This window comes from Thalassophryne amazonica, chromosome 2, assembly GCF_902500255.1.
Source record: "Thalassophryne amazonica chromosome 2, fThaAma1.1, whole genome shotgun sequence".
Lineage (NCBI taxonomy): Eukaryota > Metazoa > Chordata > Actinopteri > Batrachoidiformes > Batrachoididae > Thalassophryne > Thalassophryne amazonica.
In genome coordinates, this window is record NC_047104.1 from 92309941 (window position 1) to 92337478 (window position 27538).

The window sequence follows — 27538 nt, forward strand, 5'->3', positions numbered from 1 at the left end:
AAACTGCACTTTTAAGAGTTTTTAATGATTTAATTTTAACTGTTGATTTTGTTCATTCTATTGTTTTAATTCCTTTGGATTTAATGGCAGTGTTTGACACAGTTGACCATAAAATTCTGTTGTCGCGCCTTGAAAACCATGTTGGCATTAAAGGTACTGCCTTACATTGGTTTACACCCTATTTGGAAAATCGGTCGTTTGCTGTGCACCTTGGCCTTTATTCGTCTGATGTTGCCCCACTAAAATGCGGAGTACCACAGGGTTCCATTTTGGGCCATTTGTAGTTTTCTCTGTATATGTTGCCACTCGGGTCAGTTTTTAGAAAATATAATATTCCTTTTCACTGTTTTGCAGATGATCTGCAAATTTATCTTCCGCTGTACCCGGGCAGAGACAATTTTAAACTTTTGAATAATTGTTTTAAGGAAGTGAAGGACTGGTTGACCCATAATTGTCTTAATCTGAATGACTCTAAAACTGAGATTGTGGTATTTGGGAACTCATTTGATGCCACTGCTCTGGGCTCGCTGAGTAACCACTGCCACCCATCTGTAAGGAATCTTGGTGTTGTCTTTGACAGTTCTTTTAAATTTGAAAAGCAAATTAACTCTGTAATCAAGTCTAGCTTTTTTCAGCTTCGTCTCTTGGGTAAAGTTAAACCCTATTTGCCCCAGGCTGACTTGGAGAGAGTGATTCATGCTTTTGTCACCTGTTGTTTGGACTACTGTAACTCCCTGTATTGTGGGCTAGATCAAATGTCCATTCACCGTCTGCAATTGGTCCAAAACGCAGCAACGCAGTTGCTTACGGGCACCAGAAAGCGGGACCACATAACTCCTGTACTGGCCTCTCTGCACTGGCTTCCAGTCAGTTACAGGATTCATTTCAAATTGTTGCTGTTGGTTTTTAAATGTTTAAATGGATTGGCTCCCTCTTACCTCTTCGAGCTTCTGTCGGTTCATGCTCCAGGTCGAAATATGAGATCGGTCAATCAACTGACTCTGGAAGTGCCGAGATCCCGGCTGAAAACCAGGGGAGGCCGTGCATTTTCAGTGGCGGCTCCAAGACTCTGGAACAGGCTTCCTTTGAATGTCCGTATGGCCCCATCTTTAAACATCTTCAAGTCTTGGTTAAAAACTCATTTGTTTGCTCTGGCTTTCGACTCAAGCTAGCCTATTCCTGATTTGGTTGTGATTATCATTTTAGCCATTTTGTTCCTGCTGTGTTTTATTATTATTATTATTATTATTATTATTGTTATTATTTTTTGGGTGTGTGCAGCACTTTGGGCAGTTTTTCTGTATTAAATGTGCTATATAAATAAATTTGACATTGACATTGACACTGACATTGTGATTTGGCGCTATATAAATGAAAATAAGTTGAACTTGACTGTTCTCAATACTTATTTAGGTAACAACCTCTGTTGTCTTGAATTGAAAAATGGAAGCCTTAGGCAGCATGAAATGAGATTCTTCAGTGGATGGTGATGTCTGCATCATTTGTCAGGACTACACTAAAGAAATCTTGTTCAGGGTAGTGACAAAGGAAGGGCTACATTGCAGGATAGTGCAAGAGTCTGTGACAAGATCAAAGATATGGAGAACAAACTCACAACTGAGAGGATACTGAATTTTGATGAGACGTCTCTAAAATGGCACCAACAAGACAAATATTAGCAGACTAGAGAAAAGGTCAATGTCTCAAGACACCAAGGGACCCATTGCAGGTCTCTCCACTGGTCCTGGTCCAGCTGCAAGAGTCAGAAGTGCTTACAGTACTTTCAAATGGGCCCTTTGCTTTGTTTTGAAAAAGCCTCTGTTGTTGTTCCTGTCAATGAGTGCTTGGATATCAGCAACCTTGTTGATTCATCACTGATTTTTAGCTTGCATGTTTTACTTTGCAGAGTTGGTTTGCTTTGCTGGAGTCCAGAGCTCTTCCTATTGCAATGTCTGATCTTTGTTTTGGTCAATGATTAGGTGGAGGAACTGGTCATTCTCATCAAAACAGTCCTGGTGCTTCCTCTTCTGGTGTCTGAATGATTGTTGGTAGGCTGCCGTTATGGCTGTCTTGAGCTCCTCCCAATGCTTAGGAGCCAGTATGGAATACTTTGTGGGGAGTTCTTTTATCCGTTGCTGTTGAAACTCTGCTTTTGTTTTTGGGTCTTTGAAGCCCCTGACCAGCTATTTTCAGAGCCTTGGTGAGGAAGAATGCCCCAAGACTTTGTGGAAGTGTTTTGCAGAGGATGACACTGAAGTAGCTGAGATGTACTTCCAGTCACATTCTGAAGGTGTTCTCAGACTGCATTGAAGCACTTGAGGCCAAATCATTCAGCATAACCTCTGTGTTTAAAGTGATGACTGAACTGAAAGGGAAACTTGATAGGAGGCCGGGGGCAGAGTTAGCCTATTTTTAGGGGTGCTCAAACACCCCTATATATATATATATATATATATATATATATATATACTCAACAAAAATATAAACGCAACACTTTTGGTTTTGCTCCCATTTTGTATGAGATGAACTCAAAGATCTAAAACTTTTTCCACATACACAATATCACCATTTCCCTCAAATATTGTTGACAAACCAGTCTAAATCTGTGATAGTGAGCACTTCTCCTTTGCTGAGATAATCCATCCCACCTCACAGGTGTGCCATATCAAGATGCTGATTAGACACCATGATTAGTGCACAGGTGTGCCTTAGACTGCCCACAATAAAAGGCCACTCTGAAAGGTGCAGTTTTATCACACAGCACAATGCCACAGATGTCGCAAGATTTGAGGGAGCGTGCAGTTGGCATGCTGACAGCAGGAATGTCAACCAGAGCTGTTGATCGCGTATTGAATGTTCATGTCTCTACCATAAGCCGTCTCCAAAGTTGTTTCAGAGAATTTGGCAGTACATCCAACCAGCCTCACAACCGCAGACCACATGTAACCACACCAGCCCAGGACCTCCACATCCAGCATGTTCACTTCCAAGACGTCTGAGACCAGCCACTTGTACAGCTGCTGAAACAATCGGTTTGCATAACCAAAGAATTTCTGCACAAACTGTCAGAAACCGTCTCAGGGAAGCTCATCTGCATGCTCGTCGTCCTCATCGGGGTCTCGACCTGACTCCAGTTCGTCGTCGTAACCGACTTGAGTGGGCAAATGCTCACATTCGCTGGCGTTTGGCACGTTGGAGAGGTGTTCTCTTCACGGATGATGCGAAGGAGATGTGTTGCACTGCATGAGGCAAATGGTGGTCACACCAGATACTGCCTGGTATCCCCCCCCAATTAAACAAAATTGCACCTTTCAGAGTGGCCTTTTATTGTGGGCAGTCTAAGGCACACCTGTGCACTAATCATGGTGTCTAATCAGCATCTTGGTATGGCACACCTGTGAGGTGGGATGGATTATCTCAGCAAAGGAGAAGTGCTATCACAGATTTAGACGTGCTCACTATCACAGATTTAGACTGGTTTGTGAACAATATTTGAGAGAAATGGTGATATTGTGTATGTGGAAAAAGATTTAGATCTTTGAGTTCATCTCACGGATGATGCAAAGGAAATGTGTTGCACTGCATGAGGCAAATGGTGGTCACACCAGATACTGACTGGTATGTGGAAAAAGTTTTAGATCGTTGAGTTAATCTCATACAAAATGGGAGCAAAACCAAAAGTGTTGCGTTTATATTTTTGTTGAGTGTATATATGCTTCTATACTACTATTTCAAGCATTATGCCAAAATATGCATTACAAGAACACAATAATTTGATCATCTCCCCTTCTTGGGCAAATGGTTCAATCCACGACGCGCGCCTACATTCATCTCTCTCTGTCCGCAACTGCGTCTGCTCTGGCATGTGCTTGTGTCACGTGGTGCTGCTGCGGGTGGCGCTCATTTAGTTGAGGCGCTGTCCTGTGAGTGCTGGTGGTGGTAACCTCGCCCAGCTGCGCTGTCAAGTGATTGCCAGGCAACTGTCACATTTGCGAGGTATTTATTCACAGTTTATGTCTCTGAATGTGAAGAGCAAGTACAACTTTCTGAAAAGTGCTTATTTTACTCACCTGGCTACCTACAGTATATTGCTCTACAAATTAGTGTGCGCTGTGTGTGGTCAAATGTAACATTGATTCAGTGTTGTCTTTTTTTTCAACTACGAGGGCTGTCCGTAAAGTATAGGTCCTTTTTATTTTTTTCAAAAACTATATGGATTTCATTCATATGTTTTTATGTCAGACATGCTTGAACCCTCGTGCGCATGCGTGAGTTTTTCCACGCCTGTCGGTGACGTCATTCGCCTGTGAGCACTCCTTGTGGGAGGAGTCGTCCAGCCCCTCGTCGGAATTCCTTTGTCTGAGAAGTTGCTGAGAGACTGGCGCTTTGTTTGATCAAAATTTTTTCTAAACCTGTGAGACACATCGAAGTGGACATGGTTCGAAAAATTAAGCTGGTTTTCAGTGAAAATTTTAACAGCTGGTGAGAGATTTTGAGGTGATTCTGTCGCTTTAAGGACTTTTCACAGTGCGAGACGTCGCTCAGCGCTCTCAGGCAGCGTCATCAGCCTGTTTCAAGCTTAAAACCTCCACATTTCAGGCTCTATTGATCCAGGACGTCGTGAGAGAACAGAGAAGTTTCAGAAGAAGTCGGTTTCAGCATTTTATCCGGATATTCCACTGTTAAAGGCGATTTTTTTAATGAAAGACGTGACGTTCCGTCACAGGAAAAACACCTCTGCTGGAAGCCTTAAGGACAAGTTGGAACATCTCCAGCTGATAAACAATTTCTCATATACTCACTCCACTGAAAGCCATCAAAAGCCAACTGGATTTTAACAAATGGCTATCAACACGGAGGTGTTTTTCCTGTGCCGCCGCGCCGCTGAAACAGGCTGATGACGCTGCCTGAGAGCGCTGAGCGACGTCTCGCACTGTGAAAAGTCCTTAAAGCGACAGAATCACCTCAAAATCTCTCACCAGCTGTTAAAATTTTCACTGAAAACCAGCTTAATTTTTCGAACCATGTCCACTTCGATGTGTCTCACAGGTTTAGAAAAAATTTTGATCAAACAAAGCGCCAGTCTCTCAGCAACTTCTCAGACAAAGGAATTCCGACGAGGGGCTGGACGACGACTCCAACAAGGAGTGCTCACAGGCGAATGACGTCACCGACAGGCATGGAAAAACTCACGCATGCGCACGAGGGTTCAAGCATGTCTGACGTAAAAACACATGAATGAAATCCATATAGTTTTTGAAAAAAATAAAAAGGACCTATACTTTACGGACAGCCCTCGTAAATCCTCTTGTCAGCTACTAAATGGTGCTGACTCTTCAATCTGTGTAGCTTCCATTAACAAATCACTCTCCTGCATCAAATACCATGTACACAGATCTGACCTTAAATGCTTAGTTAAGGTCCTTAACTAAGCATTTCAGAATTAAGACGGTAAACTTTACCACAACGTTTAATGCACAGCATGATAATAAGTGAATAATTTAAATTCCTGCTAAAAAGGCATAAATCATAAAACTCATTTTGTATTTTTATTTGTTGGCAATAAGTGGCAAACCAAGCCTGCAGTGCAGTGATGGATATCAGAGCATTTTTTTTAAAGCAAAAAAGCTTCAGGTGAGGTTTGTGCACTCTATAGACCTTATGTGATAGTAGATATGGACATTGAGAATAGCAAAGGATGGAAAGTGAAGCTAAGTGGAAATTTGATATGTATCAAACTGTGGAGGTGTCTTACTTGTGTTACTGGTGTTTTGGCATGAATTCTGACTTTTAAGTCACACATTTTTATTTTTCTTACTTTTAAGGACTTCATTAGATCTTGTCTGTCCTTTCTATGCTTTGCTGTTAATTCAATAAATAATTCATATTCATATATTTCTTATCCTGAACCCATTTATGTGCAGTATACCATTTGTGTTCTCCATCCAGCCTTACAGTGGAGTGCTGCTGTAGCTGTGCTAAACCAGGTCCTCCTGCACACGGCACTAAACCTCACTGATCATAACAACTGCAACTACTGTATTTTTATGACTTACAACGTGGATGTTTGTGCTGCCAGAAAAACCGAGACATCAGTCAGTTTGTAGAATAAATAAATTAATAGCCAAAAATAAAACACAATCTAAGTAATGCCTAAAACTGTCTAAATGTAATTGAAAAATGATACCAGGGTGAGTGTTTTGTACTAAGTACTATGACATAATAATCTGTTAAGATGAAATAAAAAAATCTTCAATAACTATAGGCTCATAAGACTAATATAAAAACAAGGTTAATATACTTCACTCAGCCTCTGAATATTTCAGACCTGCTCCTAAGTTGCAATTACTATTTGCCCTCACCACATTAGGAGATTAAATTATTTGTTATATAAACTGCACCAGAATGCAGGAATTTTATGTATGGGCCGTTATCCATTGCTAATATGCATTTAAAAAAAAAAATCATTTTGACAATGAATGCAGCTTTTCCAAGCAATGTTTTCACTCTGAAATCATGGGAAACTGTATTTCTGGACATCTAGATTTTAAAAATTTTAAAAATGTGCTAAGCACCCCTAAAACTGCAAGTCTAAAATCGCCTCTGTGGGAGGCTGAAGGACAGTAATACCAAGACCCCCAGGAGTCGAGAACATAGCCTGCAGGATGTGTTCCATCTGGGCAGGTAGGATCCCCGGTCCTGACCTTCTTGTAGAAAAGATGGTGTCAATAGCGTTCAGAGACCAGCTGATCAATTCCATGGTTAATCCAGTAGTAGTCCAATAGAACCAGTATCCAATATAATTTGAGGAATTCACAGACTGGTGAAGTAGGGACTTGAAGGTTAAAGCAGAGAGCAGAGATAAGGAAGTGGAGGAGATGCGACCGCCCTCGTCAGAGTCCCAAGCTCTAACACTATATTAGAACGAAATCATGTGCGGAAGAGGAAACCGGAGCACCCAGAGGAAACCCACACAAACACAGGGAGAACATGCAAACTCCACACAGAAAGGCCACAGGTGGGAATTGATCCCATGACCTTCTTGCTGTGAGGCAACAGTGCTAACCACTAATCCACCATGCAGTTTTTCCATGATGCTAGGGTGCATCAGGTGTGTCTGTGTTTGTGTGTTGCATAGTGTGTTCTATACACACAGCTGTAGCATGTACAGTGCATGTTGCCACAGAGACATGCATGTTTTCTGGTAGACACGTCCTCCTTTCTCTTTGGAAAAAGAATGACTGTGGCTTAAGTCTCTTTCAGTAGCATCCACACATTTATTGAAAAATAAAATAATCGCGGGGGCCCTTGTTTATGATAGACAATGAGACATTCAGTAAGCCACAAACTGCTGTCTTGTGGGTCCTTGCGCTGCCAGTTTGGCACCTCTGTGTTATATATATATTTAAAAAAAATTCTCTTACTCTAACTGTAGTTTTATTTATCTGCCTTTGGAAAATGAAAAGGTGCTGATATAAGAACCCAACTGTGAAAGTAGGCTATAGGCCTGCAGAAAGGGGTTGTTTCAGCTGATGTATTCAACCCGTGCTCAGCCAACTGACAAATTAACCTCACAGCAAACACAAAGCCTGCAGGCTACCGTCTGTTGATCAACATGCATAAGAAGACAGGCACTCATGCTGAGGTTTAGCAGTTGGTCTGTCATGATTTAAAATACCTTGGTAAGTAGGTCTTCTGAAAATACATGAACATATTTATGTGTAGTACAAAGTAGAGAGAAGAATACTTTGCACTTTACATGCTGTGAGTTGGACTAAGAGTATGTTCTAAAAGCACGAATATTATTTTCAGATGAAAGCATGAACATTATGAAACCACGTAATTTAGGATCAAGTCACAGTGGAACATTCAAAGAGATTAAAATGCAATTCACTTTGATAGAAAACTTAAAGATATCAAGCATAGGAACATAAAAACAAACAGCTGAAACCTACTTATCATTGGATGGTAACATTGTATGTGTGCATTCAGGGTTTTTTAGCATCATTCTGGATTCTCAAATTCCACTGGTTTCACAAACCAGCTCCCTACAGGCTGATTCTGCTGTTATGACATTCCCTGGTTTGTGCAGTAGTCACAACAGCAGGACATAATGTCACATACGATGACGGTAGATATGGCAGTTTTGTTGAGGTGTAGGTACACGTTTAGACATTCCTGCTGCCTGTGTCATTGGATCAACTCCTCAACCTCCAAATAACAACACACAGACAAGCATCACATTTTTTTCTTCTTTTTCATTTGGCTGTAACTGTACCATCATTGGAGTTGTGTCAGGATGATGCAAACTGATGTACCCTTGATATTTATTAATCAAATGTCAAAAGGATTAGTTGACCAGCAACAAACAAATGTGAATAAATCACTACATTATCAGTAAGAACAGGTTTGGGAGCATATGTAGATGCCGTGTATCATCTCATCCACCACACCATGGAACCACTGGACAGTAACCACCCAGGAAGACAACCAGTCCATCTCCACCTCACAAAAGCAGGCATCTATCTTCCACAGCCATGTAATATGTTGGTCTCCCATTGCCAATTGTTTGGCCTCAATTACAAATTGAGGAAAAAATGAAATTTAAAATATCATAACATCTGAAAACTGTCTTCTGTTAAAAACCTGAACATGGTTTTTATGGGTTTCACGTTGTGGAGAAGGATCAGAGTCAGGCTTCTGCTCAGAGAAAGTTGGTTCCAATTATTGTATATTGTACCCACTTGTTCGCTTTCACATACTTTTGTACAGTTTTACTCCTGAGCAGCACCACTTAATTCCCTTGATTCATGTTATGTGAATCACGATTTAAGCAGAAGTCACAGATTTGTAAACCATGTTGTTCACAATGCTCTACAGTGCTACTTCTACGACTGACTATACCCCAGTTCAGGCATCAGTTGAGTTTACAATTGTTTTTTGTGACAAAAACAGTAGCTGGGTATGAAAAATTGGTAATGGGAGACTGCTCTTAGTCTCATTAGTTAAGAACAATAAAGTAATTCCACTTTTTCTGCATGTAATGAGCTTCCAAGAACAGAGGACTGCAGTGGTTACATAAATAAAAATGAAAGGAAAGAGACAAATTACGTTATTATACTGCAAGTCAAGTCTGGGAGCATGTGCTGGTACTGCTCTTCACGCACATGCATGACACCACAGAACCACCTTAGGTCTTGGATGGCAACAACTGCAAGTGAGAACATTATTTTCATGTAGCAGGATGCAGATGTAAGACAGGTTGAGTTAAATGTCAGACCTCTTAAGTGTGACCAGTAGATGCTTTGACATTCATGTCTCTGGAACCTTGACCTCTGAGACTGAGAGTCATGACGTTCCTGAACTCAGGTGTTTGGAGACGCTGATACCTTTTCAGAAGAACAAAGACTCAAGTCAATTAGGGTCCTGAAGGTTCTTGTCTTTCTGTATGTATGGTTGTGAGATTTCGATACGGCTTGCCTCTACTGGTGGTTGGCTCTCACTGCGGTATTGTATCACTTCCTGTTCTGGAGCACAGCGGTGTTTTTCTGTATCTGTTAGCTGTTTAATCTGCGCAGTTAGATTGATCTAGTTATCTAGATTACTGTTGTGTGTGGGCCGCCAGAAGAGGAGGTACTGCTGGCCCACCACCAGTGGGCACCCTGCCTGAAGTGAGGGCTTCAGGCACGAGAGGGCGCTGCCGCCATGGACACAGCCGGGGGTGACAGCTGTCGCTCATTACCTCTTGACAGCTGTCACCCATCTACTCAACATCATCTCACTCCATAAAGACCAGACGTCATCTCCACCTCGTTGCCGAGATATCATACTTCATTGGAGGTAATATCCTCAGCTGTTTTGCAATATTGTTTGTATATTGTGAGTGTTTGCAGGAGTACCGGTACCGCTGTCAGTGGAAGCTGAGAGAGCGCTAGAAGGCACTCTTTTCCCTGAGGAATCGTCAGTACTCTGCAAGTTATTGAGTGAGAGGTGGAGGTGGCATTCCCACCGTTGTTGTTACTGGGTGTACACACACCCACACTTGACTGTCTTTGTTCTTCGCCAGCAGTACCAGATCCGACAGTCGGGGACGGTGATCACCTGGGAATTCGGGACTTGGCGGCTCCAGTATTCACCGGTTCTGGGGTGGCGGAAATCGTGTGGTTTCCGGCTCTTCTCAGGACAGACGTCTTCTATCCTCGAGCCTGCCCACACGTCACCTTTGTGTATTGACTGTTATGATATTCTGAGATTGTCTGTATGTTCGTTGTGCACATTCACAACATTAAATTGTTATATTTTGGCTCATCTATTGACCGTTCATTTGCGCCCCCTGTTGTGGGTCCGTGTCACTACACTTTCCCAACAGATTACGATTTGTTTCCCAGTGTAATCTTTACGTGCCTTAACTAAAGCACTCCTTCTGCTGAATCACCTCTAAATTATTTACACATTATTCACTTTGCGTGTTTTTAGGAATCCGCTAGCTTAGCGTAGCTACTAGCTCTTAGCCGATTTAGCATGGCGGCTTCTCCTGTCTCTCCCGCACTTTTCTGCTCTGGGTGTGAAATGTTTAGTTATTCCTCGGCCTCCTTTAGCAGTAACGGTACTTGTAATAAGTATAGCTGATTCATAGCTTTGGAGGCCAGGCTGGGCGAATTGGAGACTCGGCTCCGCACCGTGGAAAATTCTACAGCTAGCCAGGCCCCTGTAGTCGGTGCGGACCAAGGTAGCTTAGCCGCCATTAGGTACCCCCTGGCAGATCCCGAGCAGCCGGGAAAGCAGGCCAACTGGGTGACTGTGAGGAGGAAGCGTAGCCCTAAACAGAAGCCCCGTGTACACCGCCAACCCGTTCACATCTCTAACCGTTTTTCCCCACTCGACGACACACCCGCCGAGGATCAAACTCTGGTTATTGGCGACTCTGTTTTGAGAAATGTGAAGTTAGCGACACCAGCAACCATAGTCAATTGTCTTCCGGGGGCCAGAGCAGGTGACATTGAAGGAAATTTGAAACTGCTGGCTAAGGCTAAGCGTAAATTTGGTAAGATTGTAATTCACGTCGGCAGTAATGACACCCCGTTACGCCAATCGGAGGTCACTAAAATTAACATTAAATCGGTGTAGTAGTGTAGTTTTCTCTGGGCCCCTCCCCAATCAGACCGGGAGTGACATGTTTAGCCGCATGTTCTCCTTGAATTGCTGGCTGTCTGAGTGGTGTCCAAAAAATGAGGTGGGCTTCATAGATAATTGGCAAAGCTTCTGGGGAAAACCTGGTCTTGTTAGGAGAGACGGCATCCATCCCCACTTTGGATGGAGCAGCTCTCATTTCTAGAAATCTGGCCATTTTCTTAAATCCTCCAAACCGTGACTATCCAGGGTTGGGACCAGGAAGCAGAGTTGTAGTCTTACACACCTCTCTGCAGCTTCTCTCCCCCTGCCATCCCCTCATTAACCCCATCCCCGTAGAGAAGGTGCCTGCTCCCAGACCACCAATACCAGCAAAAATCTATTTAAGCATAAAAATTCAAAAAGAAAAATAATATAGCACCTTCAACTGCACCACAGACTAAAACAGTTAAATGTGGTCTATTAAACATTAGGTCTCTCTCTTCTAAGTCCCTGTTGGTAAATGATATAATAATTGATCAACATATTGATTTATTCTGCCTTACAGAAACCTGGTTACAGCAGGATGAATATGTTAGTTTAAATGAGTCAACACCCCCGAGTCACACTAACTGTCAGAATGCTCGTAGCACGGGCCGGGGCGGAGGATTAGCAGCAATCTTCCATTCCAGCTTATTAATTAATCAAAAACCCAGACAGAGCTTTAATTCATTTGAAAGCTTGACTCTTAGTCTTGTCCATACCAAATTGGAAGTCCCAAAAACCAGTTTTATTTGTTATTATCTATCGTCCACCTGGTCGTTACTTGTGAGTTTCTCTGTAAATTTTCAGACCTTTTGTCTGACTTAGTGCTTAGCTCAGATAAGATAATTATAGTGGGGCGATTTTAACATCCACACAGATGCTGAGAATGACAGCCTCAACACTGCATTTAATCTATTATTAGACTCTATTGGCTTTGCTCAAAAAGTAAATGAGTCCACCCACCACTTTAATCATATCTTAGATCTTGTTCTGACTTATGGTATGGAAATAGAAGACTTAACAGTAGTCCCTGAAAACTCCCTTCTGTCTGATCATTTCTTAATAACATTTACATTTACTCTGATGGACTACCCAGCAGTGGGGAATAAGTTTCATTACACTAGAAGTCTTTCAGAAAGCGCTGTAACTAGGTTTAAGGATATGATTCCTTCTTTATGTTCTCTAATGCCATATACCAACACAGTGCAGAGTAGCTACCTAAACTCTGTAAGTAAGATAGAGTATCTCGTCAATAGTTTTACATCCTCATTGAAGACAACTTTGGATGCTGTAGCTCCTCTGAAAAAGAGAGCTTTAAATCAGAAGTGCCTGACTCCGTGGTATAACTCACAAACTCGTAGCTTAAAGCAGATACACCGTAAGTTGGAGAGGAATGGCGTCTCACTAATTTAGAAGATCTTCACTTAGCCTGGAAAAAGAGTCTGTTGCTCTATAAAAAAAGCCCTCCGTAAAGCTAGGACATCTTTCTACTCATCACTAATTGAAGAAAATAAGAACAACCCCAGGTTTCTTTTCAGCACTGTAGCCAGGCTGACAAAGAGTCAGAGCTCTATTGAGCTGAGTATTCCATTAACTTTAACTAGTAATGACTTCATGACTTTCTTTGTTAACAAAATTTAACTATTAGAGAAAAAATTACTCATACCATCCCAAAGACGTATCGTTATCTTTGGCTGCTTTCAGTGATGCCGGTATTTGGTTAGACTCTTTCTCTCCGATTGTTCTGTCTGAGTTATTTTCATTAGTTACTTCATCCAAACCATCAACATGTTATTAGACCCCATTCCTACCAGGCTGCTCAAGGAAGCCCTACCATTATTTATGCTTCGATCTTAAATATGATCAATCTATCTTTGTTAGTTGGCTATGTACCACAGGCTTTTAAGGTGGCAGTAATTAAACCATTACTTAAAAAGCCATCACTTGACCCAGCTATCTTAGCTAATTATAGGCCAATCTCCAACCTTCCTTTTCTCTCAAAAATTCTTGAAGGGTAGTTGTAAACAGCTAACTGATCATCTGCAGAGGAATGGTCTATTTGAAGAGTTTCAGTCAGGTTTTAGAATTCATCATAGTACAGAAACAGCATTAGTGAAGGTTACAAATGATCTTTTTATGGCCTCGGACAATGGACTCATCTCTGTGCTTGTTCTGTTAGACCTCAGTGCTGCTTTTGATACTGTTGACCATAAAATTTTATTACAGAGATTAGAGCATGCCATAGGTATTAAAGGCACTGCGCTGCGGTGGTTTGAATCATATTTGTCTAATAGATTACAATTTGTTCATGTAAATGGGGAATCTTCTTCACAGACTAAAGGTAATTATGGAGTTCCACAAGGTTCTGTGCTAGGACCAATTTTATTCACTTATACATGCTTCCCTTAGGCAGTATTATTAGACGTATTGCTTAAATTTTCATTGTTACGCAGATGATACCCAGCTTTATCTATCCATGAAGCCAGAGGACACACACCAATTAGCTAAACTGCAGGATTGTCTTACAGACATAAAGACATGGATGACCTCTAATTTCCTGCTTTTAAACTCAGATAAAACTGAAGTTATTGTACTTGGCCCCACAAATCTTAGAAACATGGTGTCTAACCAGATCCTTACTCTGGATGGCATTAACCCTGACCTCTAGTAATACTGTGAGAAATCTTGGAGTCATTTTTGATCAGGATATGTCATTCAAAGCGCATATTAAACAAATATGTAGGACCTGCTTTTTTGCATTTACGCAATATCTCTAAAATCAGAAAGGTCTTGTCTCAGAGTGATGCTGAAAAACTAATTCATGCATTTATTTCCTCTAGGCTGGACTATTGTAATTCATTATTATCAGGTTGTCCTAAAAGTTCCCTAAAAAGCCTTCAGTTAATTCAAAATGCTGCAGCTAGAGTACTGGCGGGGACTAGAAGGAGAGAGCATATCTCACCCATATTGGCCTCTCTTCATTGGCTTCCTGTTAATTCTAGAATAGAATTTAAAATTCTTCTTCTTACTTATAAGGTTTTGAATAATCAGGTCCCATCTTATCTTAGGGACCTCGTAGTACCATATCACCCCAATAGAGCGCTTCGCTCTCAGACTGCAGGCTTACCTGTAGTTCCTAGGGTTTGTAAGAGTAGAATGGGAGGCAGAGCCTTCAGCTTCAGGCTCCTCTCCTGTGGAACCAGCTCCCAATTCAGATCAGGGAGACAGACACCCTCTCTACTTTAAGATTAGGCTTAAAACTTTCCTTTTTGCTAAAGCTTATAGTTAGGGCTGGATCAGGTGACCCTGAACCATCCCTTAGTTATGCTGCTATAGACGTAGACTGCTGGGGGGTTCCCATGATGCATTGTTTCTTTCTCTTTTTGCTCTGTATGCACCACTCTGCATTTAATCATTAGTGATCGATCTCTGCTCCCCTCCACAGCATGTCTTTTTCCTGGTTCTCTCCCTCAGCCCCAACCAGTCCCAGCAGAAGACTGCCCCTCCCTGAGCCTGGTTCTGCTGGAGGTTTCTTCCTGTTAAAAGGGAGTTTTTCCTTCCCACTGTAGCCAAGTGCTTGCTCACAGGGGGTCGTTTTGACCGTTGGGGTTTTACATAATTATTGTATGGCCTTGCCTTACAATATAAAGCGCCTTGGGGCAACTGTTTGTTGTGATTTGGCGCTATATAAAAAAATTGATTGATTGATTGATTGATACTAACCAGTGACTTAAGGCCAGTGGTGGGCACACTTCCGATAATCCGATAACAGATAATTATTGAAGATAATGTTTTCCTTATCGGATTATCTTTTTAGATAACTTTAAAAACCATTATCGGACCAATTATCTTCTGATTAATCTTTGTCCGATAACTTTTAAACCGATAAACAAAATAAACAAAGCTGAACAGCGACAAGCATTTTTAAAATTAGTTTAGCACTCACCTGGTAAAAGTTTTGTAACAGACACACAGCCATAACCTTTACAAATAGAAGAGAGCCGCTTGTATAAAAAGCATCTCAATCATGTGCAGACAAAAGAGAAACAGCCCCAAAAGAAAAAAAACATTTCCTTTAACACCATACCAAAAGGCTGCCGATATCACCTAAGTCATCCAGAGGCATACGTTTTTAACTTATGGTTCAAATTTTAACCAAACAAATTTTGGACAAGTTATTTAAAATTACTGTCATGTCTGAGTTTTATTAAGTGAAAATATCAGATATATGTTTTAGTTTTAAAGTAATGTGCTAATTTTTAAGGTTTTTAAGGATCGCGCAGCCGGTTGACCATAATGCTGTGGTCGACAGTGTCGAAGGCTGCGGACAGGTCTAGCAGGACTAGGACCGTGCATCTTCCTGCGTCAGCGGCCATCATGATATCACTAGACACTCTCAGTAGTGCAGCCTCGGTGGAGTGGTGTTTCCAAAAGCCTGACTGAAAAGTGTCATAGATGTTGTGCATCTCAAGGAAAGACGTTAGTTGTTTTGCAACCACTTTTTCCAGTATTTTTGCTAGAAAGGGGAGCTTCGATATTGGCTGGAAATTTGTCAGTTACTTTGGGAAACTGATGCAGCCAGTCTGCTCTGTGTAAGCCTGATCCTGTCAGAGCTCAGAAGCTAAGCAGTGTGGGGCCTAGTTAGTACTTAGATGGGAGATCTTTTTGGAGCACCAGGGGCTGTGTGTTTCTCCAGGTAAAACTGGAGTTGTGTCAGTGTAAAACTTGTGCCAAATACCAATACGGTTCTGGTTGAATCCGCTGTGGCAACCCAGAACAAATGGAAGCAGCCAAAATGACAACAGCAACAGGTGTACTGCTTACATTGTGAGGGAATGTCAGCTATAACACTGCAGACGTGTGGTGTGTTTCTCTGTGCATGATCCAGTACACACGTGCTTTAGCGTTGCTGACCACAGAAAGTGGAAAAGACCAATGGGACAGATGAATGGCTTTCATTTGTCTGCCTGGGTGGCTGCGTGCAGCATCAGTGAATGCTTCCACACCTGACCTCACCTCATGAAATTATGGCTCATACAGGACACACGCAAGCATTAGGGATTGGTTCTTGTTTTAGGCCAAGTTGTCAGACACATTGCAGATTCTAGTGTTGATTAGCCAGACTGAATGTTCACCACAACCACCACCGTGGACCAACACCTGATGAAAATGAATATTCACAGCTTGACATGATAATCTTCTTTTTAAATGCACCACTGCACTGTTTTTCCCCACCAAGGAGCACTGCAGACATCTCATACATTATCCCAGACTGTCTTCTCCTTTACTATCTCCTTCTGTGCCTGTGACACCCCAGAACGCATCACCATGTCATCTTTTCCCCCCACCCTTCATGCTAACTGGAGCACCTGTGTGAAAACCTCATTATGTTCCGCAAACTCAATAGGACAGAAAACTGTGGACCACGTCTGATCTGGCAAGTTTGTACTGCATTTTTGTGCGAGTGTGGACACGTGTATTGGTCTTTTTGTGTGCTCAGCAGCCTGCCTATATTCGTGATCGGTTGTAAATGAATAAGGGAGAGCTCCATCAACGTGGCAGAACCCAGGTGGGGATATTTCCAAGCATTAGGTAACCGTGGCAGCAGTGTGAGTTGGACGGCAGGATGATAAGAGGCCTGCAGCCAGCTACACATTTCACAAGGCTTTAACTGGCACCTCATTCACTCTGCTCTGCTGCTGCCCCTGAGCTAATCTTAACACTCTCTCATTCAGTAAACACTATTTTTACAGCAACGTCTTTTCTCAGCATTTGGTGTGACTTCTTTTTGGGAGCTTTTCTTTTATGTCCGATAGTTTATTACCTTCTCCATGTTTCCACTCGCCTGTTTGTTTCTGCTGCATGTCAAGCAGGATTACTCAAAACTCAACCTGGTTTACACTGAGGTTGGTGAAATGCTTTTCTGGCTTGGAATCAATACATTCATTTAGTAATTTAAATAATTAAAAAGGTAGAAACGTGATATCTAGCATAAGCAGCATATTTTTATCTAGAGTTCAGCAGTCTGATGACCTGGAGGAAAACGCTCTTACAGAGAGCCTGGTGGTTCTGATGCAGAAGCTCTTTCCAGAGGTTAGCAGACTGAACAGTCCGTGATGGGAGTGCAAGGAGTCACTGGTGATGTTCCTGGCTCAAGACATGCAGCACTTAGGTGTGATGTCCTGAATGGAGGGAAGAGAAGTCCTGGTGATCTTCTCTGCTGTCCTCACCACTCTCCTCACATTCTTCTAGTCCACGCAAAAATAGCTGGTCAGAAGGTGCTTCTGTACAATGTAGTAAGGATGGGCGGGCCAAGTGGGCCCTCCTCATCCCCCCCAGGAAGTACAGACGCTGCTGTGCCCTCTTGATCAGTGACATGGTGTTCACAGACCAGGTGCGATCATTTGTAATGTGCACACCAAGGAGCCTGATGGTGCTGACCACCTTCACAGCTGCGTTTTTAATGAGAAGTGCAGTGTCTGGGTTGATTCTTCCTGAAGTCGACAATGATCTTGTTGGTTTTGTCTATGTTGAGGATCAAGTTGTTGTCTCTGCACCAGCTCACTAGCTGCTCCACCTCCTTTCTATTCACCTTTTTCAGCCCCGCCCACTTTTACAACAGAGGCATTTCCGTTTTGTCTTAGGACTTCTGGTGAGCGGTGTTTTCAGTATAGAACAATGGAAGATATTACATGAGTAGAAACAAAAACCTTTTTGAAAAGCTCAAAGGGATTGACCCTGGCTCACCCACAGGTTATACAGAGTGGGAAGACAACATGAAAAAGTGGCATTCGATTATTTTTAACTATTTTGTGTTCTCACTTGGCGTGGACGGTTTGGTTATGAGGAACTACAAGCTCCGTGCCGCGCAATGGTGCGGAGCTCGTATAAAAGCACAATCAAGTTAAAATACTACCCGACAAGTAGAACCACCAAAATGCCAAGATTACGTAACATTAATATACATATGGTGTTATTTTATTATCAAATGCCAGAAAATGAGTAAATAAGTTAGCAGCTAATGCTACAAACACAGCTTACCCCTTTATTTCACTAGCATCCGCCGTGGCTTCTTCAATGGAGCGTTATAGTCCAATAATTTCTCTGGGTAAAGATACAGTGGTGTGGGTTTTTTCTCCATAAAATAAAAAGAACAGACATAGCGACGTTTGGGTGGATTTTTCAAATTCAGCGCCTTTAGCGAGCACCGGAGCTCCTCGTTTTTCAATGGAGGAGGGAAAAGTTAAATGCTCATCCACAGCACTCAGATCTCTACTTTCCATGTTCAAAACATTGTTCTGAAAGTGATAGTTTCCTCTTCTTCCAGTTGTTGTGGCACCCACGAGCGTACTGTGTTCCCACGTAGCTAATCATCAGATGCAGTAGTAAACTGGAAGTTGCTTGACAAAATGGAGTGCCCACCCTGACTCCTGAATAAGGTGAATAGGCCAGGACAGTGTTGTCCCTGATGAGGCCCACTACTGTTGTGTCATCCACAAACTTCACAGTGTGGTTGGTGGTAGCCCTGGGGATGCAATCATGTGTTATCAGGGCGAACAGAAGAACACTCAGAACGCAGCCCTGAGGGGAGCCTGTGCTAAGGGTGATGACACTGGGGGAGGTCTGCCCAACCCAGGTTCTCATATTATGTTGTAAGATTTTGATATAGTTACTTTGTGCGATATATAGTTGTGCTGGTCAGACTTCACGTAGAAGGGGATGACGTCTTTACCATGTACATATTCCATGTTTTATGCTGTATTTTATGTGTAGGAATGTTTGTATTGCTAGTTTGTGCTATATCTAGTTGTGCCATATTGTTACCTGGTCAGACCTCAGGTGTATATCTATCTATGAGGTCTGTCCATAAAGTATCGTACCTTTTTATTTTTTTTTAAAACTATATGGATTTGATTCATATGTTTTCATGTCAGACAAGCTTGAACCCTTGTGCGCATGCGTGAGTTTTTCCATGCCTATCGGTGATGTCATTCGCCTGTGAGCACGCCTTGTGGAAGGAGTGGTCCCGCCCCGTCATCAGATTTTCATTGTCTGGAAATGGTGGAATGATTTGGGTTTTTTTTTCCATCAGAATTTTTTCAGAAGCTGTTAGAGACTGGCACCTGGAAACTATTCGAAAAATTTATCTGGCTTTCGGTGAAAATTTTACGGGCTTCACAGAGAATAAGGTCTGGTAGTACAGCTTTAAGGACCCCTTTAAGGACACTCAGCGCACCGTGCACCAAGCTTGTCTGATGTGAAAACGTTTAAAAAAAAATAAAAAGGTACGATACTTTATGGACAGACCTCGTATCTATCTATCTATCTATCTATCTATCTATCTATCTATCTATCTATCTATCTATCTATCTATCTATCTATCTATCTATCTATCTATCTATCTATCTATCTATCTATCTATCTATCTATCTATCTATCTATCTATCTATCTATCTATCTATCTATCTATCTATCTATCTATCTATCTATCTATCTATCTATCTATCTATCTATCTATCTATCTATCTATCTATCTATCTATCTATCTATCTATCTATCTATCTATCTATCTATCTATCTATCTATCTATCTATCTATCTATCTATCTATTATACAAATAATGGATGGTAAGGAGTCTAACATAGAGAAATATTGGATGAAGAAAAGTTATATTGGACGAGGCATATTATTTTGTTGTGAACAGCATATGAATGCTTCTAAAACATCAGTAGTGTGCTTGTCTACCATCTTAGTGTTTTTGGCATCCTTGGAGTTCAATATTTCCACGTTCCTCCTCTGTGAACTCAGCAAACCTCGCTGGCAGACGATTTTCTGCTGTTGTTGACATGTTTGTTGCCATTTTTTCAACCAGCATCTGTCAGCTAGTTCCTGACCTCCGCTATGTCATTAGTGATGTCATCTCATGAATAATTGTATGCCGCGCTCTGATTGGCTAGCTGTTGGCAGTAAGCTCTAATGCTAATGGTCAGTGGGAACCGATCCAATATAACTTTTGGTCCTAGCCTTTTTGGATCCCTTTGGATCCAACATAACTTTCTGGCGCCAAGCATGCCAAAATACAGGTAAATGATGGACAGAAAGGCTCATCTGTGATTGGCTATTGCAATCTGAGTGGAGAAAAAAAAAAAAAAAAAAAAAAAAAAAAAAAATATATATATATATATATATATATATATATATATATATATATATATATATAGTGGGGAAAATAACTCAACTTTACAACTCAACTTGAGTTCAACATAAAAAAACTTGTAAGAGCTCTTTATTTTAGAGCGCGGTAGCAAGTGGACATAACAATGAAACAGCATGTTTTAGAGTGGAATTTTTGAAATTTTATTCATATGGAGAAGGTTAAATAGTTTTTTTTTTATTTATGGTGACATTGAACAATTTATTCCAAAGAATTAGAAAACTGTTTAATAATAATAATAATTTGAGAGAGGCACTTGTAATTAATTTTGTATATCTTTGTCGTTCATTTTATTTTTTTTTTTAACAATTTTTAAGCTGTATTGCCCTAAATTTAATGCTGGAAGCTAGATTTTGCCTTCTAAAACTGTGACTATTATGAATTTTGGTGATATCATCTCGGGTCACGCCCCTAAAATGAATGTGAGACAAGGTAATTTTTTTATAGTGTGAAATCACTGCTTTTTGTGGACTTTTAGGTGAATACATCAAAATGGTTAAAATGTGTATTTTGCAAGGATGTAATCACATGACTAGTGTTGTTGTGGTTGACCCACGATCTGACGGATAGGGTATAGAATGTAAATACAACCTGAAGAATGGTTTTTACAGTTTATTTAGGTGAGAGAGAGGTGTTAATTTATGGAATAGCTGTGACAATGAATTAAAAAGGTGTACCTCATTTTCATTATTTAAAAACATGTTTAAAACTAAAATATTACAGAAATATATAAATCAAGTATGAAGAATGATAATGTAATTAATGTAATTTTTGGTTGTGTTATTATTATGAAATTGTATTTATTTATATATTAATTTTTCTAAAGTGCTTCAGGTTTTTTTCTTTTTTACTCTTATATTTCTTATTATTATCACTTTACCGGGGCGTTGCTAGGCCAGTATCGTAGATTTACGTCAACGCTACCTGGCTATACCTGCCCGTTGTGCATAAACAAATGACGTCATAGCGTGCGCAGCCCAAGAACTGTCTGCAGAGGGAAAGATGAAAAGGCAAGAAGTGTGTTTTGGTCCCAATATGGATATTCCGGATGATTTTCTCATGGATAGTACGACAGTGAACAGCAGCTAAAGCAGCCAGCTTGATAAAGGACGCACTGGCGAATTTGGAGAGCAGTGCTCGCTAGCCGACACGACAAAAGTTAATGTGAGCCAACTTTTTATGTACGCGTTACGTGTTATGTATCTCAGGGGTGGAAAATGATAAGACACACAAGGAAAGAGAAAGGCAAAGCCTAAACCCTAAAAAGTGTTGCTTATTAGGTTGAAAGATTTTCCAAAGATAATATTTTGAGAAGGAAAGTATGAGTTTTTTTTATAGTGCGTCTCGTACAAACAGCCCAAATGAAACCCAGCATAGCATGAGAATGTTCTTCAAGATATTATGCATCTAACTACAGATTTGATCCTTTCTTTCCGTGTGGCCAGGAGAAAATTCTTATTAACAAAGCTCGTTTCCTCTCTCGAGAGCTTGGAATTGGCCATGTTTGTGGTTTCCACCATGGTGTTGCGTCATGGTAAGCTAAGGTGTTACATGCAGGACACCGGCCAGCCTCACTGAGGAAGCTGCGTCTGTAATCACGGAGTCAGACGAGTGGCTGCTTTTACCAGGACAGCCGTGAGCAATGTCCCCGTCCTAAAAGATAATGAACACTCCATTACTAAGGAAAGTCAATTAGAATAAAGCCAGTTTGCAGTCTTTTTAAGGACTTCTGTCTTTTTGTTTCCACTTTAATAAATCGTGCACACAGTACTATCCTACTGCTGCCTGTGAACATGTGTTTTTATGTGAATTGCTGCACATTTTTATGTGTTTAATACAGTTGTTTATAAACTGCTGCAAGTAATAACAGTGAACCCGGTAGATGTTGCTAACAACAACAATGGCTGCCTACACTGCACTACAAACCGAGCAGTAAATTAAAACATTAATGTAACGTCTGCATCATTTGTCCTCTTCCATGAGGTCACTTTGCCCGACTGCATATTTTTGGAGCACTATACTCCAAAAACTTTAAGGCAACTTGTGGTGGTGTCTGGAAAGCGGAACACATTTAACTCAGGTGTGATGTCATTCCTAGTCACGATTTATGACTTCAGAGGTGAAAAGGAAGGCAGCATTAGTTTTGAATGAGTCAGGCTGTTGATCTCAGCATATATAACGGTAATAGAAAGAGAACATACACAGTGACTGTAAGTAGGAAACAAAAGGTTTTACTCAAAGTGCAGTGCGCGGAGAACACATATCAGTCAGGTTTTGAAGTGTAATTAACAGAGGTGTTTAATTACACTGTGAGATAGTAGGTGTGCAGACCTCAGCTAATTTTGCAATCTCACATCTTTTCTTCTCTGTGTCAATGCGCTGACTGCATGCATTGAAACAGACACAATGAAGAGTGCAGTTGAACTGACTTGCATTCTCAAACAGCCACATTCATCATCATCCGCACCCGGTCCTTCTGCCTGCTTCAGTCGAGACTGCCCAGCTGTGATAAAAGGTAGAGGAAAAAACTTATAACTATATGTTTCTGCACATCTGACAGCCTGCCAGAGATCAGAGTGGACACAAACACACAAAAGCTCAACAGATCAAAACGTCAGAGGAAACATGAAAAGGAGTTTGATTGAAAAGATGTAGTGATCAGATACAGATATCCAACTACAGCTCCTCCAGCTCCTCTCACTTTGGCCAGATAGACCTAATCTATAGAAATTGTCTTTCTCCCCACAGTTCTTCTGTATTAACAGAGTTTTTTTACACCCCCCCCCCCAAAAAAAATCCCCCCCCCCACACATACCCATTTACAACCATTATTTAAAAAAAAAAAAAAAAATACACCTGGAAGCTGCTCGTCTAAGACAGTCTCTTCACCCAAAGTCATCAAATGGACTAATGGGATTATTAACCATCAGATGATAAAGGTAAAACCTCTTAAATCATTCAAAAGTTAGTATTAAGCACAAATTAATCCGTTTTAAGCAGAAACGAGGCGATACTCTGTGACGCTTTGAAAAGACCAATGCACAGTTAACGCATCAGCTAGCAGCTCGTGCAGCCGCAGTGCTCTGATCGCTTCCTCCAGCTATTATGATGAAATGAATGATGAATTTATGTGGAAATGATTGTTGTACAAAATCTTCAGATATCTATCGCTGAGCTAGATGATGACTGGAGTGCAGTTTTAAGCAGAAACGGGGTGATAATCAGTGAACCGCGGCTAATGACGCATGTGCAGTGAAGGCAGGGCGGACCGATTTTTAGGGGGGACTGTTCGGTCGGCGACACCGGAGTGTGCACAGTAACATCTCCATAACATGTCTTGTAAATTTCATCAAAGGTGTTCTCTGGTTATTTCTCACTGCTGTTTACAAAATATATGAGAAACATAATAGATTTATATAGAAACAGAGATGTTTCAGAGCATATTGCGCCATGTTGGATTACTTTGTTTGAGCGAACAATGAGTTGATGTCATGCCACATATTCACTCTGATTGGCAGCCGCCATGTCACATTGTAGAGCATTTGCATAAAATAGACTTGTGGCCTGTGTTGGTCTTGCCTAGCTGGTGGCACAGCAACCATTGTCTCTTACTGCTGCAAAATGCCCATTTTGACTGAAAATGAATGGCAAGTCATCGCTTTTGACAGGCGGGTTGGTTAGGACACAAATGCAAGGCTCACAAACACAGCTCTGGTTGAAAAGCTTTAGTGGCGTGGTAAGCAAAGGTCGGTACATGGAAAGGAAGTCCAAAAAACACAGCAGCAGTAATATAATCATCAGGCTAAAGCGAGGTCAGAACAAACAGGTAGGAGGTCGTGAACATGATGAAGCAGGCAGGACTATGGAATACAAAACCGAGAGCTGGAAAAAAGGCACAGGGCGCATCAATCTGGCAAAGAAACAAAGTGGAATGAGCAGTATATATACACCCAAGCGATGAGCTGCAAATTGCGAGCAGGTCAATGTGGAAAGCACCAGAAGGAGGGCGTGACCAGGGAGACAGAGAGGGACACGCCCACCACCAAGAGAGATAGAAAGACCCAAGCAGGAAAAAGTCCAACAAGAAAATAAACAAATGGGAAGGCAACCAACAGACAAAAACAGATCAATGCAAAGAAATAAAAGTGGATCAAACACACCCACTGACAGCTTTGCCTCTGTCACTTGCTGTTGCTTGTAGCTAATGTGGCTACAGGGTCATTTTCCTTCTATTTGAGAGGATTAATCCTACCATTCATAGATTTGGATTGATGGCCTTTGACCCTGATTAACCATCTTTGATCATGATCACTTATCTATGATTCCTGATCTGTGATCATTATCAGTCATTGATTTTTATTGATTACCTTGATCCTGCCCTGTGACAGACTGGCATCCTGTCCAGGGTGTACGCCGCCTCACGCTCTATGACTGCAGGGATAGGCTCCTGTCCCCCACGACCCTAAATTGGAATAAGCGGTTGAAGATGAGTGAATGAGTGTGACCTTGATCTTGTTACCAATCTTTGATTTGGATTTGCGATCCTTGTCTCTCATCTTTGAATGTCCAGCAAGGGTGTGTTTATGTTGCCCTCTGTCTGTCTGTTTGTTTAACTTTTATCCTGTAATCACCTCAAAGAAATCAGGCTCAAAGGCTATTCCAGGAAAACAAATATGCAAACAGACAGATTATGACAAAAACATACAGATCCTGATCTTTAAACCTTTATTATGACCTTAAATCCTGATTGCTTTGACCCCATGTTATGATACAATACGGTACGATACGATATGATACGATACGATACCACATCACATGATACGATGTACTTTATTGTCCCCAAAGGGAAATTTGCCTTGGACTCAAATGCAGTGAGCCTAAATGCTTCAGTAAAACAACATATGAACAAAACACCACCTGTGCAAATCACAACAGTAAATTAATTGCACAATGCACACACCCAGTGGTAAAACACATTATACATATTGCACCCCCCCCCCCCCCCCCCCAAGTAAAACACCATGAAACTATTGCACAATACCTACAGCCCTCAAGCAGCACTGTTTCAAAGTTTGATAGAGGTAGGAATAAATGAGTTTTTCCAAATGGTTACGTTTTCAGTGGAGACTATCGTTTGCCAGAGGGCAAGAGCTGATATTCTGTGTGGAGGATATGTGATTGATCGGTCATTATCCTTAGGGCTTGCTTGAGAACAGACTGCTCAGATATCCAGTGAATGAGCTTATATTTTTCCCTCTCCATCACGTTCATGGCGGTGTGTACCAGATGACCAAGCTTAGTCTTTAGATATACAGTGAGGATGCCATATCATACTGACATCTCATATCTAGCTAAGCTCTCAGGAGCACAGAGGATTCAAGATCAAAGCTCAAAGAGTGAAGACTTGATCTCAACTTTGTTCAGGATCAATGGAGTCTTTTAAGTTCCACAGGTACCGAGTTACTGACAGTTGCTTGAGCATTAAGCAGTTACTGTTACTTTAACTCAGTTAGTTACTTTAAGGCACTCAGGTACAGATAGTCTGAATCCAGTGATGCAGGTAACGCGTTACTCTAATCTAACCACTTTTTTTAGTAACGAGTAATCTAATACGTTAATATTTCCAAATCAGTAATCAGATTAAAGTTACTTCTCCAAGTCATTGTGCGTTACTACTATTTTTGCATTGTGGGTCGAAAGCAGCATTAAACTTTGTTCCATGGGCAGGAGGTCGGGGTTCGACTGAACTGCCCACTTTAAGTGGGCTGTGAGCTTTTAATCCGCGGTTTTCTGCAACAGCTTGTCCTCACCTCTTAAAGTGTGGTGACAACAGCACACCTGCACTGAGCTTTACAAAGACATTTTTATGCTTTTTTCTCCTTTATTTAGAATTCTGAGCTGAGCCACTCCGTATCTGCTCGTTAAAAACAGCTGATCCTCCGCGACACCTTGGGGCAACTGTTTGTTGTGATTTGGCGCTATATAAATAAAATTGATTTGATTTGATTTGACTATTTTCCACTCAAATGCACCTAAACTCTCTCTCTGAGGACCACATGATGTGAAAACGCAGTAAAACTTTCTTACCTGTAAATCTGGTTATGTTTTCTGCAGAAATAAATGTTATCCATTCTTTGTGCTCAAACACCAAAGCAGGGGCGAATCCAGAGGGAATGGGGGTGTGGGGCAAGGATGTGCCCCCCCAACACCCCTAGATTAAAGGTCTAGTTTTGAAGTCCAGTTTTTACTACAACTACTAATACTACTTATAATAATTAGAATTTTGACAAGTAAAATGCTTAGAGAGAATTTAAATGTTAGAAAAATGTCAGAAAGAATTTAGTAGTTACATTTATAAACAATGTAGGTTAGAAATTGCAAGTTTTACTGGGGCAGTGCTGCCAACAGTTAAATATGAAGTAAAGAAAGAGGTCTTTATTTTACTTTTCATAAAACAAGTATTTATTTTCATTGAAGTCAAGAAGGGGTGACTATAAAGTGAGTTTTGGCAAAACAAGTAGCATTGTCTTGTTGAGGTGGCAGAGGGTTGTTGTCGACAGCTGGAGAAAGTAACTAAAAAGGTAACTAGTAATCTAACTTAGTTACTTTTACAACTGAGTAATCAGTAAAGTAATTAAGTTACTTTTTCAAGGAGTAATCAGTAATTGGATTACTTTTTCATAGTGACTGTGGCAACACTGAATCTGAAGTTACTCAGCTCACTCACCTTCAACCGTTTATTCCAATTATGGGTCACGGGGCGCTGGAGCCGATCCCAGCAGTCATAAGGCCTAAGGCGGGGTACACTGTGGACAGGACACTGGTGTGTCACAGTGCCATATATAGAACAAACAAACACATTTACACCCCCACACACACCTACAGACAATTTGAAGTTTCCAGTTCACCTAACCTGCATGTCTTTGGATGTGGGACGAAGCCAGGGCACCCAGAGGGAACCCACGCAAACACGGGGAGAACATGCAAACTCCACACAGAAAGGCCACATGTGCCATCTGATCCCATAACCTTCTTGCTGTGGGGCAACAGTGCTAACCACTAAAGCCTGGTTCATACGGCAAGATAATTAGGCCGATATTGTACCTGATCTTCCCCTTCCGACAATCTTAAGGATGCCCCAACAATTGTGATGACACTAAAGATAATCTT

The 27538-nt window shown here is 41.3% G+C and overlaps 1 long non-coding RNA gene across 1 annotated transcript; it reads left to right on the plus strand.

Moving 5' to 3' along the window:
• The first annotated feature begins 881 nt into the window (after positions 1-881).
• On the plus strand, positions 882-27250 carry LOC117502579. Its single transcript, XR_004558360.1, has 3 exons — positions 882-892; positions 7330-7336; positions 27087-27250. It is a non-coding gene; the product is annotated as an uncharacterized LOC117502579 (long non-coding RNA).
• The last annotated feature ends 288 nt before the right edge of the window (positions 27251-27538 follow it).